The sequence below is a fragment of the Nelumbo lutea genome, chromosome 4 (genome assembly GCF_056320005.1).
Source record: "Nelumbo lutea isolate HS-2025 chromosome 4, American lotus-T2T, whole genome shotgun sequence".
Taxonomy (NCBI): domain Eukaryota; kingdom Viridiplantae; phylum Streptophyta; class Magnoliopsida; order Proteales; family Nelumbonaceae; genus Nelumbo; species Nelumbo lutea.
In genome coordinates, this window is record NC_142687.1 from 84048027 (window position 1) to 84064394 (window position 16368).

At 42.1% G+C, this 16368-nt stretch overlaps 1 protein-coding gene across 4 annotated transcripts in view; it reads right to left on the minus strand.

Moving 5' to 3' along the window:
• The window catches only part of LOC148861423 (phospholipase D zeta 1-like), a 175006-nt gene that overhangs the window by 21057 nt on the left and 137581 nt on the right, over window positions 1–16368 (minus strand). The gene's annotated exons all lie outside the window — the stretch shown is intronic.

Below are 16368 nucleotides of genomic sequence, written 5' to 3' on the forward strand. Positions count from 1 at the left end.
TAGGAAATATCCAGCCGAGTCATGCAAAGATATAACAACTTACCAAGCAGTCTCTGAAACACTCCCTTATCAAACAAAAGTTCACCATTAGTAGCAGAAAGTTTATGATTGGGATCTATAGGAGTGGAGGCCGGTTTAGCACCAAGTTTACCAGTCTCTGCAAGGAGGTCAAGGACATACTTGCGCTGAGAAATAAAGATACCATCCTTAGATCTATCAACTTCAATTCCCAAGAAATACCTGAGATCTCCTAAATCCTTGACCTCAAATTCAGAGTTAAGAAACCTTTGAAGTTTATTGATGTTCAGTTTGGGCCGATGATAAGTTGTTTGGCCCAACTGTGTTTTACTTTTATTTTCTTTATTCAGTTAGGAAATTATTGAGCCTTAGGCCCATTAATTTATGTTAAGTTGTGATTGTTCAGCTACTTCAAGTAGCTGACCTAGTAAGGGTATTATTGTATTTCTTCATTCTTTATTTATAAGTATATAAATCAAAGGAGGGGGGGGGCAGATCAATTCAATTATGGCAACATCCCATTCTCTTCTACTTCTTCTTTTCTTTCTTTCTCTTGCTGAAACCGTTCAACTTCTTTTCTTTTCTTCACAAAGATAATATCAAAACAACTTTCTGCAATTTCTACTTGGTACCAGAGCAGTCCGAAAGCTACTTAAGCTGCTTCATCATGCAACCCTAGATCTGCCGACTGCATGGTGAGGTGAGAGGCTGATCGAAGACCTCAGGTAAGCCTAGTTTTTGGATTTTTTTGGTGGATCTGTATTGCCTTGTAGCTGGTCTAGGGTTTCCCACCAAATTCAGTAAGAACTGGAGAAATGGGGGAGAGTCTTGTTTTTGTAGGACTCTTCAATTTTGACCTAGGAAGTGGCACCCTAGTTTTTTTAGGGTTTCTTGAAGTTTTTCTAAAGAGGGCGGTTCAAGTCCCATCTGTTTTGGAGGTCTCTCGAGGGTACCAGAAGGGTGTTTGTGGTGCCTAAAGGAGATTATTACATATTTTTCCATCTTAAAGTGATTTTCTAACCCTTTTTTGGGAATAATGGAGGGTCACAGAGATGAAAACAAACCAGAGAGAGATGGAACAAGGAGAAGGAGGTGTTGGAGACCTTTTCAGGGTTGGTACAAACTATTTAGAATGGTCACAATCTGCCAAGATGGCCATTGGTGCTCGTGGGAAGTTGGGGTATATCACTAGTGAGGAAGTGAAACCCGAGACCATCTACTCCTAGTGGGTATAGGAGAATTATATGGTAATGACTTGGCTGTGCAATTCTATGCTGCCCCATATAAGTAAAAACTTTTTGTGGGCTAACATAGCTAGGGAAATTTGAGATGAGGATGCAGAAACCTATTCATAGAGCGAAATGTTGCTAGGGACTACCAGTTGAGAAATCAGGTTATTGCTACCAGACAGGGAGATAAACCTATTGCTGTTTATTTTTCGGCTTTTAAAACCCTATGGCAGGAGATTGACCATTTAGAGACGGTGGTTTGGAAAGTAGCAAGGATGCAACAACCTATCAGAAGCTCTTAGAGAAGAATAGAGTCTTTGAATTTCTTGCTGGTCTTAACCCAGAGTATGACATCACAAGGAAACATATCCTTTCCAGAGATAGTGTTACTCTCTCTCAGGCATATGCCTTTGTATTAGGAGAAGAGAATAGGAGGAATGTGATGATGAATGTAGAGAACATTGATGTGGGCCCCACAGCTGTGGTACCACTCTGTCCGTAGGGTAGAATGTATCTAGTCACAGCTGTGGTTATTTTGTTGTTTTGTTATTTCTAGTTTCAATTTTATATTGGTTGTTATCTAGTCACAGTTATGATGTAAACACCAAGGGCAGATATGTCCTTTCATGTAACTAGCATAACCTATATATATTAACTTAAAGTGGCGGCGGCAGAATGATTGACATTTTGTTCTTCTCCTCAAAATCTGTGTTCTATTGCTCTCCCATCACTCTTTCTTCTACATCTTCTTCACTTTCTCTTCTCATCGAACCTAAAATCTCTTAGTGATCAAGACTGAATAGCAGTCTTGAAAACCTACATGGTATCAGAGCCAAGTTAGGGTTTTTCATGTGAGTTTAATACCAGCCGACCACATGAGAATCTCCTAGGACTGAAAGATGAAAAGGAGGAGTTCACAGACTGATTCTTGGAGATCGCCAGAGGTACCAGCAGCTGTTGGAAACTTGCTAGGGTTGCAGAGTGTTGGTGGTCAGGAAGGATCAGAGAAGACTAGGGTTCAGGTAACCCTAGAAGGCAGCGAACTATTTTTTCCTTGTAAGTTGTTACTTTTTAATAGAAGTTCTTTCAGAGAAGATAGGTTGGACCTATCTGGAGGGGAAGGCCGAACCATTCTAGCTCTTTCTCTCTTCGATTTCCTAGGGTTTTACATCAAACCCTGGACCGAACTGTGTTCCTTTCTACTCTAGGGTTTGAAAGTGATCTGCGGCAAGCTCTAGTGGTTGACTGAACTCTGTGATCTACCTAGAGCTACTCTTAAGTTGATTGGTAGATCCGATCAGATTCTAGGGTTTCTTATTAACCCTACTGCAAGCTCATCTATATAGTTTGGACTGTGCGACTGAATTGCTTCCTTTCAGGACTGATTAAAACCCTAACTTTCCCTAGCATATCAGTTTTGTTTTAAAGCTGTTCTCAGAGTTCTAAGGGGGTTAGAGATCTACGGACAACTATTGCTGTGTTGGCTAGTTGGTTTCAGATCAGAATTACTTCGGTTTTGTGCACATACACTGAGAATACAGATCAGGCCTATATTGTTTTGATTGTGATTGGTGATTCAAGTACTGTTTTGAGACTTGACAGAAATGGAGTCTAAAATTCAGGCAGAAGGCAGTCTTGGGAACATCAGTTATGGTGGTATTTCTGAGATGGGTGGTCAGATTACGACCGTAAAGTTTGATGGATCAAACTATTTGGAATGGGCCCAATCAGCCATGATGGCTATTGGTGGAAGAGGTAAATTAGGGTACCTCCTGGGAGATATGAAAGAACCTTCCAAGGGAAACCCGACATATACCAAGTGGATGCAAGAAAACTACTTGGTTATGACATGGCTGTGTAATTCTATGCAGCCTCATATTAGCTGGAATTATTTGTGGGCAAAAACAGCTAAGGAGATATGGGGTGTTATGAAAGAAACTTACTCCCAACCCCTTAATGTTGCCAGAGCATATGAATTGAAATGTGAAGTGAACACCCTTAAACAAGGAGAGAAACCGGTATCGGTCTACTTCTCTACCTTGAAGTCCCTGTGGCATGAGATTGATCACTTAGAGACTCTTGAGTGGGAGAGTCCCAAAGATGCTCAGACCCATAGAAAGCACATCGAGACAAACAGAGTGTTTGAGTTCCTGGCGGGACTGAACTCAGAATATGATATTGTGAGGCAACAGATTTTGACTAGAGACAATGTGACTCTCTCTCAGGCTTACTCATTTGTACATAGTGAAGAAACCAGAAGGAAGGTTATGATGCAACCCATATCAGCCTTTGTAGCGGCTACACCCAAATCAGGGGGTGATTCAGAGAAGGACAGGAGGAAGGAAGACAAGAAGGATGTAGTATGTGAACATTGTAAGAAACCCAAACATACAAAAGAGACATGTTGGAAACTGCACCCCCACTTGGTTCCTGCGAAGTTAAGAAACAAGAAGGGCACTGCTCATGTAGCCATGAACACTGATTCAGCATCCTCATCTGGCACAAAAGGAACATCTTTGGAGACCTTAGCTGCAGTTCGGGCTGTCCTAATACAGCTAGAAAAGGAGGTTGGAAATTCAGCTCAACCACCGCAGCCTCCATCAGCCCCTATCACATCTGCCTTCGCCCATTCAGGTACTCGAGCTTCAGCCTATCATGCCTCAGCTCCAGGTACTACTGAACCTTGTTGGGTAATAGACTCAGGTGCATCTGATCACATGACTAGCTTGCCTTCACTGTTTACTACTTACCATTTGTCTTCTGGTAGGGATAAGGTATCTATTGCTGATGGCTCCTTGGTTCCTATTTCTGGGAAGGGTGACATCAAGCTTTCAGATACTATCTCCCTATCATCTGTTTTGCATGTTCCTAAGCTTGATACTAACCTTCTTTCAGTCAGTAGTATTACCAAGCATATGAACTGCTCAGTAACCTTCTTCCCTGACCGATGTGTTTTTCAGGACTTGGAGACGCAGAAGGTGATTGGGACTAGCTGTGAGACGAATGGGATCTATCTGCTCGGGGAGTGGTTTCGTCAGGGAGAGTCAGTAGAGAAGTTGTCCTTTGTTTCTAAGAGTGTGAGTCCGGTTATGCTTTGGCATAACCGATTAGGTCATTTGTCTTTTCGATCTTTACAGAGTTTGTTTCCTATTTTATTTGAGTCTATTGAGTTGTCTCAGCTATAGTGTGAAAGTTGTGAGTTTGCTAAGCATTGTAGAAAGCCTTATTTATTGAGTAATAAAAGGAGTGATAATTCTTTTGATATTGTGAATACTGACGTTTGGGGGCCTTATCATATCCCTTCCATGGGTGGGTACAGATATTTTTTGTTATTTGTTGATGACCATACCCGCTTTTCTTGGGTTTATCTCATGCGTTCACGAGATGAGGTACCTTCCCTGACCCAAAATTTTCACCAAATGATCCTAACCCAGTTTGATGCCAAGATCAAAGTTCTCCGATCTGATAACGCAAAGGAATACTTTGCTAAATCATTGACATCTTATCTTCTTCATCATGGGGTTATCCACCAAAGCTCTTGCCCTCATACACCTCAGTAGAATGGAGTTGCCGAGAGGAAGAATAGGCACATTTTGGAAGTGGCTAGAAGCCTCATGTTTACTTCTAATGTCCCTATTCGCTTCTGGGGGGACGCTATCCTCACGGCGGTATACCTTATTAATCGGGTCCCTTCCAGGGTCCTTGATATGCGATCTCCTTTTTCGCTTCTACACCCACGTGAGTACTTGTTTTCTATTCCCCTTAAGACATTCGGTTGCACTTGCTTTGTTTAGCTTCTCGGACCCCATCCCTCCAAGTTCGAACCCAAAGCCTCCAAATGCATCTTCCTTGGTTATGCACAAACTCAAAAGGGTTATTGCTGTTATGATCCTGTCTTCGGGAGGAAGTTTGTCTCCATGGATGTAACTTTCTTTGAGGGGACACCCTATTATCCTCGGGTTGCCCATCAGGGGGAGAGTAGTGAGAGTGGGGGTTTGAGTTCTTGTCTTCAGGGGGAGAGCAGTGAGAGTGGGGCAGTTCCTTTACCTATTCCATTGGGTGATGAGAACTGCAATGGTGAGGGTGGTCAGAGGGATCAGGAGTTGAGGGAAAGCTACAATGGTGAGGGTGGTCAGAGGGATCAGGAGTTGAGGGTTTATCACAGGCGGTGCAGGCAGGTTGATCCTGATCATCAGCAGTCCAGACCAGCTCCAATCTCATCTGCAGCTCCAGGTCCAGATACTTCAGTCCTAGAGCCCACAGAGACTTCCCCTACAGATGATCTTGACCTTCCAATTGCAGTCCGTAAAGGGAAACGACATTGTACCACATCCACAGCCCACTGTATTTCCCATTTTTTATCCTATGATCGCTTATCTCCTACCTACAGGTCCTAAGCTCCATTTCCAATGTCCCTATTCCAAGAACAGTGCAAGAAGCCCTATCCGTCCCTGAATGGAAAGATGCAATGCATGTTGAGATGGATGCTCTGTTGAAGAACAACACCTGGGAGGTAGTTGATTTGCCAAAAGGAAAGAAACCAGTTGGGTGCAGATGGGTATTTATGGTGAAGCATAATGCAGATGGATCTATTGAGAGGTATAAAGCTCGGTTAGTTGCAAGAGGGTTTACACAGACTTATGGCATAGATTACTTGGAGACATTTGCACCGGTAGCCAAGATGACTACTATTCGAGTTCTCTTGTCCCTTGCAGCAAGTCACACTTGGCCTTTATACCAAATGGATGTGAAAAATGCCTTTCTGAATGGAGATCTGCAGGAAAAGGTTTACATGCGTTTGCCTCCTGGCTTCTATGATGCAGAAGTAGGTAAGAAGGTCTGCCGGCTCAACAAGGCTTTGTATGGTTTGAAACAGTCACCTAGGGCTTGGTTCGATAGATTCAGACTAGCACTTGTGAAGTTTGGATATGTACAGGCCCAGTCAGATCATACCCTATTCATCAAGAGGGTGGAGTCCTCTTTGACACTGTTGGCAGTATATGTTGATGATATTATGGTCACAGGGAATGATAGCCATGAGATTGAGTCTCTTAAATAGCTTCTTCACCAAGAATTTGAGGTGAAGGACCTTGGTGTACTCCGATATTTTTTGGGTATTGAGGTTGCTAGATCCAAACAGGGGATCTTTATATCTCAGAGGAAATATGTCCTAGACCTGTTGGCAGAAACTGGAAAGTTAGGTGTCAAGCCTGCAGATACACCAATTGAACAGAATCACAGGATTAGTGCCGAGAGTGGGGAGCTTCTTGAAGACAAAGTTATGTTCCAGCAACTGGTAGGAAAGCTCCTATATCTCTGCCTCACTCGGCCAGATATTACTTATGCTGTTAGTGTTGTCAGCCAGTACATGCATTCTCCTAGAACCACACATCTTCTTGTGGCAGAAAGAATCTTAGCCTACTTGAAGAGATGCCCAGGTAGGGGTATACTTTTCAAGAACAACAATCACATGAAGGTGGAGGTTTATACTGATGCAGATTGGACTGGGAGTGTTGATGACAGAAGGTCTACCTCGGGATATTGTGCCATTGTGGGAGGAAACCTTGTCTCCTGGAGAAGTAAGAAACAAAGTGTGGTCCCCCGGTCAAGTGCTGAAGTAGAATACAGGTCCATGGCCAATGGAGTGGCTGAAATCCTATGGCTAAGATCTCTAATTGAGGAGTTGGGTATTGAGTATGAGAAACCCCTGATGCTGTATTGTGATAATCAAGCTGCCATTAATATAGCACATAATCCAGTACAGCATGACAGAACCAAACACATTGAAGTTGACCGCCATTTTGTGCGAGAGAGGGTCTCATCTCAAGAAGTATGCCTCCCTTACATCACATCCAGTATGCAACTAGCCGACATTCTTACTAAAGCCGTATCAAGAAAGAAGCTAGAGGCGGATCTATCCAAGTTGGGAATGATGAACATATACTCCCAACTTGAGGGGGAGTGTAGAGAACATTGATGTGGGCCCCACAGCTGTGGTACCACTCTGTCCGTAGGGTAGAATGTATCTAGTCACAGCTGTGGTTATTTTGTTGTTTTGTTATTTCTAGTTTCAGTTTTATATTGGTTGTTATCTAGTCACAGTTATGATGTAAACACCAAGGGCAGATATGTCCTTTCATGTAACTAGCATAACCTATATATATTAACTTAAAGTGGCGGCGACAGAATGATTGACATTCTGTTCTTCTCCTCAAAATCTGTGTTCTATTGCTCTTCCATCACTCTTTCTTCTACATCTTCTTCACTTTCTCTTCTCATCGAACCTAAAATCTCTTAGTGATCAAGACTGAATAGCAGTCTTGAAAACCTACAATGAAGAATCTAGGTCTTGAGTAGTTGGCTATTGTTAGTATTGTGAAACCTAAACAGAGTGGAGACAAGGGTGGAGATGAAATCAGGAAGGAAGATAAGAAAGATTTGATCTGTGACTACTGAAAGAAGCCTAAACACACGAGAGATACCTGCTGGAAGCTTCACCCTCACCTTGTGCTGAATAGACTCAAAAACAAGAAGGGAAATGTGAACATGGCAGTAACTAGTGACTTGCTTGGACCTCCTACTACAACCACTTTGGAGTCTGTTGCAGCTACTGTAGTGAGGGCCGAACTAGAGAGATATGGGCAATTACTTAGTCAGCGAGATACAGTCAGCCCTAATCCATTAGCAGTTACTTGGAGAAGCAAGAAACAATCTATTGTTGCTAGATCTTTAGATGAGGCCGAGTACAGGGCTATGGCTCATGGGGAAGCTTGTCTACCATTCATTACATCTGAACAATAGTTATTTGACATTCTTACCAATGGAATCTCCAAGGCCAAGCTACAACATGACACTGGCAAGCTGGGCATGATTGACATCTATGCTCAGCTTGAGGGGGAGTGTAGATAGGATGGGCCGAATGGCCCATAGGCTGTTCTTATTTCTTTATGTTTCTATTCTTTTTGTTAATGGGCCCTTATGTTTCTTGTTTAATTAAGTTAATCACCCAATTAAGGGCCTACTTGTAAATATAGAAAATTTGTAATTATTTTTAATGAAAAGATTAGGGAAGAGAGAGAAATTCGAACAACTCTTCTCCTAAACCCTATTACAACTGACTTCTTCTTCTTCCCTCTTTTTTGCTGATATCTACCTCACTTTCACACTTTTTAAATTAGTCCTCTCATTCTTTTGGACTGTTTTTCTTCTAAACAACTAAGGGCTTCTCCCCCTATCTTAGATTGTTCACATCATTCTTCAGTTTGTAGGCCTTAGCAACATTCAACTTTTAGGAATAGGTCTCCATGACATTGTCCCACACTTCCTTTGTAGTCTCTATCCACAGGTAGTGCCAGATAATATGTGGTAGGGTAGAATTTACTAACCAACCTACTACTGTGTAGTTCTCCTGCATCCACCACTCATAGGTAGGATCATCCTCCATAGGTTTCTTCTTGCTCCCAGTGATGTACCCTCATTTTCCTCTACTACACAAATGAATCTTAATAGATTGAGACCAAGCCAAAAAATTAGTTCCATCCAGCTTTATAGTGGTTATTGCTCCTAACAGAGTCTCCACAAACCCTCCATGCCCAATCCCAGAATTTGTGGGATATTTTGTTTCTCCTCCAGTTTTCTCTATTCACTGAACGAAGGCCAACAAATATCAAATTAGGGCTCTACAAATCAAGAATACTAACCCAAAGCAAAAACTACTTTTCAACCACCCAAATCTAGGGTTTCAAAGGACCCGACAACACGAGAGGAGAGAAAGTGCAGCTTCTCCTACTAGAGGTTCCAAATTACTATCCAACCTGAATCGACCTCAAAGTAAATAAAAAACTTCCCTTTAAGCCTCAAGCGCCACCTTCAAAGTGTCTCTAGAACCCTTAGTTTCTCTAGTTATTTAGGGTTTTCAGGACAATCTCCAAGCACCTGCCTTGGGCTTTGTTAACAGGTGTATTATATGTACTGTACACAGTCTTAGTACCCACAGGGGTATTTTCGTAATTATGTAGTCATATTGGTATGTACGGCCAGAACAGTATAAATAGAAAGCTTCACTCGACTTAAGCTAAGTTTTTTGATTGGGAGAAGGTAGGAAAATTTTTGAAATTCGCCCACCCATTCCGCAACCTTTATGGCGTCCATTAGATGGATCCTACCATTCTTTCAAGGAGCTGGACCATTACCAGAATATTGAGTGGAAGTGTGAGGAAGATGCAAAATTGTATAAGAAACTTGTCTCACAGCAAAGGGTGTTTGCCTTTTTACATGGTCTCAATCCTATCTATGAACCCATCAGAGTACAAATTCTGAGTTCTAAGGATCTTCCTTCAATTCAGGAGGTCTATGCTCTTGTCCAGTCTGAAGAGAGCAGAAGGAACTTGATGAACAACACCGGAGGGGATGCAATTGTGTTGGTGGCAAAGGGGGGTCCCTCTACTAGTGGAGGACCTTCTTTCAAGAGAAGGGATTTCTAGAAGAAAGCAGAAGATAAGGAAAAATTGTGGTGCACTAATTGTCAAAAGCCCCGGCTTACCAAAGATACCTGTTGGGACCTCCATGGGAAACCGAAGTGGGCTAAGGATTTACCTAAGAAGCAAGGTTCAGATGGTAGTAAAAGACCTGGGCAGCAAGGTACCAAGAAACACCACATGGCCAATATGGTTACTTGGGAGAATCAGCCCTCCATCTCCATTTTGACTCAAACACCACATGGCCAACATAACTACTCTGGATCAGACCCAAGGGAGGATATTGTCAACTCCTTCTGTGACCATTTGGAGCTTTATGGTAGAACAATTCGCTAGATGGATGATCCTCCCACCACCTCTTTTGCATCCACATCAGGTAATCCTACCACACCTTTCCATGTTGCTTCTCACGACATTGACTTTCCATGGATCATTGATTTTGGAGCATCAAAACACATGACTGGTATGTCCTCTTTCTTCCAAACTTATCACCCTCTTTCCGGAAGAGATAAAGTGAGACTAGCTGATGGATCATACTCTCCCATAACTGGTCAAGGAACTCTATCTCTTCCCCTTGGCCTTACTCTTTCTAATGTTCTTCATGTTCCAAAATTTCCTATGAATTTGTTTTCAGTCAGTAGTGTTACAAATTCCTTAAACTGTTCTGTGACTTTTTTCCCTTCTTATTGTGTGATTCAGAATCTGGCCTCGGGGAGGACGATTGGTAGGGGTCGTATGGTTGATGGACTCTATATGCTGGAGAATACGGTTGGTCTTCTTGTTACAGAGTCTATGAGTCAGTTCAGAAAGAGTAAAATGTATTTATGGCATTGTCGTTTGGGTCACTTGTCTTTTGAGTCCTTGAAAGTTGTTTTTCCAGAACTGTGTAAGTCCATGTCTGTTTCTAATTTTTCTTGTCAAACGTGTCAGTTAAGCAAGCATTGTAGAACTCAATTTCCTCAAAGAAATAGTAAATCTGAGTTTCCTTTTCACACTATGCATTCTGATGTGTGGGGCCCTGTTACTTTACCTTCTGAGAGTGGCTACAAGTACTTCATTACCTTCATTGACGATCATTCCAGATACACTTGGGTATATCCAATGCGAACCCGTGAGGAAGTACCAAAAATTATCCAAGACTTTCAGCGGATGGTCTTCACCCAATTTCAGACCGAAATCCAAATATTCCAATCTGACAATGCAAAAGAACTTTTTCATAGTGACCTCACGGAGTTCTTTGCTTCTCATGGCTCACTTCACCGGAGCTCTTGTGCCCGCACACCACAACAAAATGGTGTGGCTGAACGGAAGAACCGACACCTTCTTGAAGTGGCACGGGGTTTACTACTCCACAAGAATGTTCCCAAACGTTTTTGGCTTGAGGCTGTTCTTTGTTCTACATACCTCATTAACCGAATGCCCTCCTGTTGGTTAGAGTACAAAGCCCCACATCAGCTTCTCTTCCCTAAAGCCCCTCTTCTTTCTATCCCTCCTCGTGTTTTTGGTTGTCGGTGTTTTGTCCAAAACCTATCTCCCACCCGGGGGAAATTGGACTCTCGTGCTATCCTGTGCGTATTTCTTGGCTACTCATTCTCTCAGAAAGGGTATCGTTGCTTTGATCCTATTTCTCGGAAATTCTATGTCTCCATGGATGTTACCTTCTTTGAGGATGAGCCCTTCTTTCCTGTTTCTCCTTAGGGGGAGTGTAGGTATGAGGAGAAATTGGTTCAACTTCCTCCTCTGCCTACTCCTCCTTCTCCCCCTTCTCCCTCTGATCCTCCTTCTTTCCGTGTTTTTTCTCGTCGTCGTAAAGGCCAACCAGATTCAAGAGCTGTGGAGAATCCAGAAGCCGTGCTTCAAATGCCCTCAAATTCCTTGGGGGAAGATCATACTCATTCAGGTAACTTGACTCCCAACCTCCCTGTTGCTAATGATCTTGACCTTCCCATTTCCCACAGGAAAGGTGTTAGGTCGTGCACCACTAAACGCCCCATTTCCAACTTTGTTTCCTATGAGAACATCTCACCTTCATTTCGTGCCTTCCTTACTTCCATTGACAGTATCCCTATTCCATGGACAAATGCCATGAAGGAAGAAATTGATGCTCTCCATAAGAATGGCACGTGGGAACTCGTTGATCTCCCTAAGGGAAAGGATCCAGTTGGATGTAAATGGGTGTTCACTGTTAAGCATGGGGCTGATGGAACCGTGGAGAGGTATAAAGCTCGTTTGGTGGCAATGGGTTTTACTCAAGTATATGAGGTTGATTATGCAGAAACCTTTGCCCCTGTAGCCAAAATGAACTCTATTAGAGTCCTTTTTTCTCTTGCTGCCAATCTGAATTGGGATCTACATCAGCTCGATATCAAGAACGCCTTCTTGAATGGTGACCTTGAAGAGGAAGTTTATATGGTTCAACCCCCTGGTTTTTTGGCTCAAGAAAGTGAACAAAAGGTGTGCAAGTTGAAGAAGTCTTTATATGGGCTGAAGCAATCACCAAGAGCTTGGTTCAGCAGATTTCATACTGCAGTTCAGCAGAGGGGATACAAGCAATGTCAGTCAGATCACACACTGTTTGTAAAAAGAGTAGAAGGTAAGATGGCTGCCCTAATAGTATATGTGGATGACATAATTGTTACTAGTGACTGGAAGGATGAAATTCGAAGTTTGAAGGGCTTCCTTGCTACTCAATTCGAAGTGAAAGATCTAGGACCCGCCAAATACTTCCTTGGGATTGAGGTTGCCCGATCAAAAAAGGGTATCTTCATCTCCCAAAGGAAATATGTCATAGATTTGCTTAAGGACACTGGAAAGATTGGGGTTAAACCAGCTGACTCTCCTATTGACCCCAACCATAAGTTAAGTGACAGCCAAGGTGAACCACTTAAGGATGTGAAGCAATTTCAGAGGCTTGTCGGGAGATTGTTGTACCTCTCTATGACTCGTCCAGACATAGCATATGTTGTTGGTGTCCTCAGTCAGTTCATGCATGCACCTAGGTCACCCCATCTTGAAGCAGCGGAGAAAGTTCTACGGTATCTTAAGAAGTTCCCGGGTGCTGGTTTATTATTATAGAAACATGGACACTTGAGGGTTGAAATTTACACAGATGCGGATTGGGCTGGATCTCGAAGTGACAGAAGGTCTACTAGTGGTTACTGCACCTTTGTAGGAGGGAACCTTGTTACTTGGAGGAGTAAGAAGCAAACCGTGGTTGCTAGATCCAGTGCTGAAGCTGAGTACCGTGCAATGGCACACGGAGTAGCCGAAGGTATGTGGTTAAAGAATCTATTGGGAGAGTTGGGGTTTCCAGTTGGTAAACCCATGACTCTACTCTGTGACAACAAGGCTGCTATCAATATCGCTGCCAACCCTGTACTACATGATAGAACAAAGCACATTGAAGTGGACAAGCATTTTATCAGAGAGAAAATCATCACAGGCGAAGTATGCACTCCATACATCAGCTCTGAAGACCAACTAGCAGACTTATTTACAAAAGGGCTAAACCACTCTAGACATCAAGGTCTCTGTGACAAGTTGGGCATGATTGATATCTATGCCCCAACTTGAGGGGGAGTGTTAACAGGTGTATTATATGTATTGTACAATGTCTTAGTACCCGCAGGGGTATTTTTGTAATTATGTAGTCACATTGGTATGTACGGCCAAAACAGTATAAATAGAAAGCTTCACTCGACTGAAGCTAAGTTTTTTGATTGAGGCCTTAACTCAACTGCCTCTTATTCTTCTTCCTCTTCTCCTTCTTCTTTCTTTTCTTCTTCTTCTTGGTCTCCTTCTCAACAGGCTTCAACTAAGGGTAAATTCCTCTCCAAAAACCCTCCCAAACTGGGTTATTGTAGAGAAGATGACTAATCATTTTCCCAAATTTTTCATACTCAACTTTCATGGCTGCCAACTGCGCACAGGCAAACTCAACTTCAGTATCTGTACCAGTGGCTACATTTGCACTCCCTATCTTTCTACTATCATGTTTCTTCTGGAATCGAACAGGAACAAGACCGGGATGTAATTTCCGTACTTGTCTTTGGTGTGCTTTGGCTTCTTGCAATATTCTTGTACAACCTCCTTCTTTCCAGAGCCACTAGGAGCCCCTACAACTCCTTTGGGTTTAACCCCCATATTTGCAAAGTGATCACTAGTGCCAACCCCTTGAACCTGTACCTGTCTTCTGCTCTCTTCACTGCTGACCAAAGCATATGCTTGTGACAATAAGACACTTTCCTTGGATAAAATATTTTGTTTTGTGATGTCATATTCTGGGTTTAGTCCAGTTAGGAACTCAGAAACCCTGTTTATTTCAACTAATTTCCTATAGGTTTCTACATCATTGGAAGTGTCCCAAGTCACAGCCTCTATTAGATCAATTTCTTGCCACAGAGATTTCAAGGTTGAGAAGTATACCGCAAGGGATTTCTCCCCCTGTCTTAAATTCTTCACATCACTCCTCAGTTTATAGGCTCTGGCTACATTTAGTTTATGGGAGTAGGTTTCTGCAACATTATCCCAGATTTCCTTAGCTGAGTTCATCCATAGATAATGTTGACTAATCTGTGAGAACCAAGCTCGGTGGCAATTCTTTCAAGAAGAAGAAGGCCTGATTCAGCCTTCAAGAGATAACCGGCAGACCTCCAAACACTGTGTACCCAATTGGAGTAGCTTCCTAGTTAGGGATTCCAGGTTCCCAACAATAGGTGCCCTAAAGAGAGCAAAACACAATCCACAGTAATTAAAGGGCCTTTTAAAGAACACTATGTATGCAAAAGTGAACACCCCACTGTCACCAAGTAAGAACCACTTCAGGAGTAGTCCGTATAAGAAGCAACTGAACTGAAGTAGGAACTCGCGCCACTGAGTCCAAAAAGGTTTCGGCCACTTGACAGTCCAACAAGATAAGAAACCAACCCAGAAATCTCTGAGTTAAATCAGGTTGACCACAGCTGAACAGCTGAACAGATTTAGAGGGGTTTCGAACACTCTAACAGTCCCCCAAATCAGAAATATAACCCAGAAATAACTGAAGCAACTTACAGTTTTATCAATCTCTGATTCGAGCTCCAAATCAGGTCGAACAATCCTTCTCTTTGATTCTTCCTGGTCACCGAACTATTCTCCAAGCGATTAGAGTCTTGGGCACCCTCCAATGACCTCCAAGAATCAGGCGAATGAGTCTAAACTTCCAGCCCTAGAACACCCTCATGCAGTCGGCTAGACTATACCCACATGAGAGCCACGCCAGGCTCAAACCTGGCTCTGATACCAAGTTGAAAAGCAGCCCTTCGAAGTATGGGACTATGTAAGATTAGATGAAAAACCAGAAAAGGCAAACAGCTGAAAAGATTGGTGAAGATGGAGAGAGAGAGCTGGCGGCAAGGAGGGTTAGAGGATGAGAGGTTCGAACTAATCTCCCCCTCTAACACTCTAATACAATTTTATTAAGTTAATTCTTGAATAATTACAAGAGAGGCCCTTGGTTGGGCAAGAAATTACAAAAACACAGCATAGAAGAGGATAGGCCCAGAATAAGGCCCATTACAGAAAAGAACATAAATATAACATAGAATAACAGCCTATGGGCTATTCGGCCCATCTTCTCTACAGTTATATAAGCTGCTAATTAATCAGCCGATTAGTTCTCCATACACACTTTGAAGCCTGCTCTGATACCAAGTTGCAAAACACACCTGCAGTAAATCTGAAAATAGAATAAAGGAAGAAAGAAAAGGAGAATAAGAATTTCAGTAGAGGCTTTAGAAAGAAGAGAAGAGACTGGAAGAAAAGAGAAGAGAAAGAGAGCTGTTTGATCTTCTCTCTCTGTCTCTCTAATTTGAATTTATATGTGCTGAAATAAAACGTTTAAAGTTACAAGAGTGCCCTTAGTTGTTTCAACAGACTTGAAACATAAAAAGATACAAGTATTAGGCCCATAAAGAAGGCCCACTACAGCAGATATAACAGCATAAATAAAGCTACTTAAACAAAGAAAAACTAAGGACATTCGCCCCAATCTCCCTACACTATCGGATCAAGTTCAAATCTTAAACTCATAGATTTTATGGATTCTTAATTTTATCCAAAATTTTCATATTTCTCATTGAATCGAATTTGGATATACCCCTATTCAGATTCAATTCGATCTATTTGCAGCCCTAAGGGAGGATTGAGAGAATTATGCAGTGGATCAGCATTCTGAAGGATTTCTCTGGCTTTAAGCAGAATTGTTTTAGCAATCAATGGGATGATGTTATTCTTAACTCTTCTTTTTGTAGTGTAATGATCAGGTATTCCTGATTTTTCTTATGTTTGCTTCTTTGGATACTTGTACTTCATCATGAATTATTAGGGAACCTCTCCCCTTCTATTAATACAATTACCATATTATCAAAAATAGTATATCATTATCATATTTATTCAAAGAGGTATAACTGTTAAAAGACATTTTCAGAGATTCCAAAATTGATAATACCAAACAGATTCACTATACTCAAACTCTAAAAAGCAGAAAAGTTGTTTCTGACAGTTCAAATTTTAGAGTTGTTAGCAGAGAACCTTTTTGCTATTTAGAGATCAAAGTTCCAATTTACAAAAAACACCTTAACTACCTAGCAACTGCTGAGTTTTTT